This window comes from Anopheles coluzzii, chromosome 2, assembly GCF_943734685.1.
Source record: "Anopheles coluzzii chromosome 2, AcolN3, whole genome shotgun sequence".
Classification (NCBI taxonomy): domain Eukaryota; kingdom Metazoa; phylum Arthropoda; class Insecta; order Diptera; family Culicidae; genus Anopheles; species Anopheles coluzzii.
Genome location: NC_064670.1, coordinates 61,095,979 through 61,101,136, shown reverse-complemented (window position 1 = coordinate 61,101,136; position 5,158 = coordinate 61,095,979). Strand labels below are relative to the sequence as shown.

Sequence of the window (5,158 nt, the reverse complement as noted above, 5' to 3'; positions counted from 1 at the left end):
CAGCGTGCATCTCTGGTGCTCTTTATAGACTGGTTCCACCAATATACCGAACGACGGATTTGGTTTGAATGTTTTTTTCCTTGGAATTGAGGCATCGGATGCCCTGGCCAGACCTATTTGCCAGGTCAGATGCACTTCCGACATCTGCGAAATCACCAAATGTAAGCGCTGCTTCAAACAGTGCTTTGTTGAAAAACTGAGTTCTCCATCCACACGTAGTATTATGTGATGCTAAAGCTTTGTCATCAATTTTTCCTACAGTATAGCGAGCCATACGGTGGTCACTGAGAATCTAAGCTTCGCTGACTCGTGAGTTCAGGTTGTGAGTTAGTAGTGCGCTACAAAAGGTGATATCTATAATAGATGACCTGCCGTGTCTATTGTATGTCAGAGTTGTGCTAGTATTGCATAGTACTACATCTAGCCGAGCTAGACTAAACAGCGTTGCATCACCCCTGCTATTAGTGTGCTTGCTACTCCATTCTACTGCTCAGGCGTTAAAGTCCTCTGCAACAACAACTGGACTCCCACTAACTCAGCAGTAAGATTATCCAGCATGATGACAAATCAGTCATGCTCCCAGCTAAGGGGAGCATAGCAACCACAAAAGTCGACTCCGTAAATTAAAGCGATGACAAGACTCAAATTTACTGGAGACCAAGCTTTGTACAGGGATTCTTTCCATGACCGAAATTGCTGGTGGTTTTGTGTGCGATCCAATTCATGGTGCGTGTGAGCGCCTGGTAAGGCACATAATTAACCGCTACATCTCCTTTTTCTTCTGCTGCCACCACTTGCCACAAAATATGCTGTTCTGCTTTGCAATGGTTAAGGTTGACTTGGATTACTTCCATGCTTTCCTTGTTAATGTACACCCGTCCGTCCTATCCCGTCCTATCTGGTGAAAATTTCTGCCTTCAGGGCAAGTGAGGAGCTTGGCTGGTTTAGTACAGCTGCGGGCTTTATGTACTTCTTCTCTACATTGAAGATTTAGCTTGGATCTATTCCGGCCTTTGCAGTTTCACGACATGTGGTCATAATCCCAACGGTTGTAGCACCGTTTTGTGACTGGGAATATCTGTACAGGATAGATCGACCAGCCAAGCTTTATTTTATTAGCTGCTTTCATTTTATTCGTATCTTAATGTGTGCGGTTTGGGTTCCATTAAATGCTGTGTTTAACCCCTATGAAAACATCCCGGCAAACAATGCGAGGGTTGGTGAGGTACCTCTCGCTCTAATTTATCTAGTCTAGTCTAGTTGCCTCGCTTCCTCCTATAGCGATTCTGTCGAGCTGAGCTTTCACGTCCCTCACCACCGATCTCCTTCCTACCCCTAACTAAGATCGTCTGACGTCTCGCCTGACTGCTTTCGTTGTGTTGGTGCTATGCGGCTGCTGTCACTGTAGAAGTCAAGTTGTGTGTGTAAAAAAACGTAAACAGTGTTGTTGGCTGATCAATTTTGGTAAGTTTTTTTAATAATTAAGGTCTTAATTTTACGTAAGTAAGTGCCATTTTAGCAAAAGTTAGTGGTAGAAGTCCTGCCCAATGCGTGCTGGCTCCGTCGGAAGCGTTACGTGCATGTACCGGCGTAGGAAAGTGATGTGGTGAACAACACAGCACAAGACAGCGGGTAAGTGTTATCCAGCGATTATCATGATAAAGAAAAATTATTTTAATAGAATATGGCCTCTTTTAACTTGCAGATATAATGCAGAAATGATATGGGCCTGCGGCAGGTGTTTGCGACTGTACGTTGCGTTGTATATGATTCGGTAAGTTGTAAGTGGGCCACGAAAGAAGAAGAAGATTGTTTGGCGAAGCTACCGACTAGGATGCTAATCATGGTGTTTATTCCTTTTTTGCAGCCAATTTTCCTCTATCCTGGAACGTGGGCTTACGAGGAACCATTTAAGAACATCCTCCGGAAGCTGTACGGCGACGAGTCGGGCTCTACCAGCACAACACGCTAGAGGCCCAGCCGGCACCGGGTGCCCCGATTGCGCCGTGAGACAATGTCGAGCGCGCTCGTTAACAACGTTCGGGGCAGGAATGCAACCCTTTGGATCATTATCCTCTGCCTCACAATAGCTGCAGCAGCAACAGGACCGAACCGACCGCACTACTGATTGCGGTCAAATTTCCTGGCAGGAGAAAAAATCTCACAAGTGAGTTCCTTTTAGATGCACTATCGCTACATCTTGATCTGTTGTTTTATCTTCCCTCTAAAACAAATGTTTTATGTTCCCTCAGGTGTATCGATTTCATCGACGGCCGCTCGCTGGCAGCACCAACATGCCACCGAATAACTCCGGAAAGGCGACTAACACTCATCTCCAGCGGCAAATTGGTAACATTAACCCACTTTCACACATCTATACGACGTCACGTTAATAGTGTTATTGTGATGATGTTAACGAGTTAAGATTAGACTTAAGTACGCTTTAAGGCATACATCGATATACATAATTTTAAGTTAAGTGTTTTGACACGCGCGTGTGTGTCAAGGGGCGGCATCCACTCGTATGTGCGGGTTTTACACTACATTTTAGATAAATAAATCTAGTTTATATTCTCATAAAACACTACGCATTTTTAAAGGGGGAATAAAGATGATGACATATGTTTAGTTTGTTAGAAGGTTTGTATGCACGTTCACTAGTTTATTTTATCTGGATGTTTTGCGGACTGCTTTTTGATTACGCATGTCACTTTGCCTCGTCTCTTGTTTTACAAACCCCAACAGCAAGGATGCGGCTAGTCTATCATTGGATTAACTAGGTGGATCTGGTAGCTTGTAGCGCACCATACTCGCCTGTCCGCGATGGGTTGGCCATGTCATGGTAGTGAACGATCCAGCCCATAGTCGTTCGCAAGGACAGACAAAAGGAAGCTGTTTGGCGTGTCAAAGAATGTGTAACAGATGGTAGAAGATGGGTACCTGCGGATGAGAGATTCCGTTTCTAACGTTTTATTATCAGTTGGTTACACGTTCAAACTGATGTGCACGGATCACGGCCCGATCCTGAGGGCTCACCGTTGAAAAAGGCGCTGTCAGCGTGTGATGTGCTCAATGAGGATCTTGACACGGAACCGAGAGTGGTCAGAGTGGTCAGGATACATACAGTGGCGGATTAAGGGTATCGGGGGCCCTTGGCGGTAAGACGAGTTGAGGCCCCCTGTAAATGGTAAATGGTGGTCCGTGGGGGGGGGGGGGGGGGGGGGGGTGAGGTGGTAGCGGCACTAAAATGGCTGTTGGGAGTTTGAACGCCGTCGGGGGGCCCTACGATCATCAGTCACAGGCTCTAAAATTGATTCGCCAGCCTCGGGGCCCCAACGTCCATCCTTCCGGGGGCCCTTGTCGCTGGTACTCTGTCCATACGGCATACTATAGAATGGCGATCTACGGGGCCCCTTAATCGGCGGGGCCCCAGGCGACCGCCTAGTTCGCCTACCGTTAGATCCGACACTGGATACATAAAGGATGATAATATCATGCCCGTCATAGGTTTAAGCCTCATATAGACGGTCCCCTCGTAGTAAGGACTGGCCAGCCGGGTGTGTGGTACTAAAAAAAGACGCTAAAGCTTGCATTGGCTGGCATGACCGGGTAGATGGATACGGCAAATAGAAGAAGAAGAAACAGGAAAATGGAAAGCAGCAGTCTGTAGAAGCTTCGGTTGAGACCTTTGCTGTTAAAGAAGAGGGAAATGTCGTTGCATGTGGATGGAATGATGAGATTGTGGGTGGTTCGGGTGATGAATGGTTGGGAGCGGAGATGAATGAATTGGCGAAGCCAGTTTACCTCTTTCCATGCGTTGTATGAGGAATCAATGAAAATAGTCAAATCGTATTTGAATTATGGGTCAATTTTCGGGAATATCAGGAAAGAAAAAAAGCGACATTTTTTAACACATGAGTACATTATCTCATATGGCCGTTAAAACCAGCTTACATCGGGTTGAGATCAACATTGGAGTATCACACTTGATAAAAAATCAAATTTCCGGTACAGAATTATTCCTTCACTTTCGCTCGTTTGAAATTGGCTTCATAACCGTTGATCCTCATGGCGATCAAATGGCCACATCAGAAACGGCACGGAACGGCAACCACCAGCATAGCACAAATATTGCTTCAACACCAGAATTGACCGGCTTTCGCATCGTCAAGGTCACAGGTAAAACCAAATACACTACATATATATGTACCAATCGCCAATTCAAGATACAACTACAACCCTACCATATACCAGTACCAGCTGATGAGCTATCGCACACAAGCGAGCGGCGCGCGCAAATAAGAGGAAGGGGCCTGAAGGAAGAGAGGACAGGGGAAGGCATCGGGAGAGAGAGTGTGTGTGGTCAAAATTTTTGGCCATTTAAATTTTGTCCACCAACACCGTTGCATTTTGGAGCTTTTTTCTTGCCAGAAAGAGATAGCCATACACTTGACATACAGCTGTCTCGCTCATATGACACTTCCAAGGCTCGCCAGCTCTTTAATGCGAGGGCTCTGGAGCAGTGAACTTGTATGGCGTGCGAGCCCTCGCGCGCCCTCGCAAATCGCTGTCACTTGCACTGCGGGATTACCAAGGTCGAACTGTTTCCTAAATAAGTACAGGCGGTCCCCGAGATACACGGTACCTCTTATACGCGGATTCGGAGATACGCGGTTTTCAAAATTTGACAGTTCTTGGAGCAAATTGTACTGATTTGACACATCCATTGTGAAATACCAAATAATTTCCGTGTTGATCGAATGTAAAATGCCATTTAAAAAGGTTTAAAACTGTTCAATTATTTAGAAACATATCAAATAATTAATTTGGTGGCTAAACCCACCCCCTACTTGCAAAATTCCACGGAAATTAGTGATATTTTGGCTGGAAATCACGAGATTCGACTTACGCGGAAATTCGAGATACGCGGTATTTTGCGGCCGTTTTCGGTCCCCAATAACCGTGTATCTCGGGGACCGCCTGTAATCTACTTTCGTCACCTCCCAAATGTGACGACGTTTGACAGTTGCTTCATTCTGAGAATTTATACTTGTCTCGTATCTCCCATAACTTCTTGTGGCAGATCTTTGAATTCAATATATATTTTATTTTGAAAAAAAAAAATGAATTTTAACATTTTATTTTGAAAAAATCTACA

The 5,158-nt window shown here is 45.3% G+C and overlaps 1 long non-coding RNA gene across 1 annotated transcript; it reads left to right on the top strand.

Annotated features, from left to right (window-relative positions):
- The first annotated feature begins 290 nt into the window (after positions 1–290).
- On the top strand, positions 291–3,858 carry LOC120960103 (uncharacterized). Its single transcript, XR_007451935.1, has 4 exons — positions 291–1,632; positions 1,706–1,774; positions 1,868–2,167; positions 2,253–3,858. It is a non-coding gene; the product is annotated as an uncharacterized LOC120960103 (long non-coding RNA).
- The last annotated feature ends 1,300 nt before the right edge of the window (positions 3,859–5,158 follow it).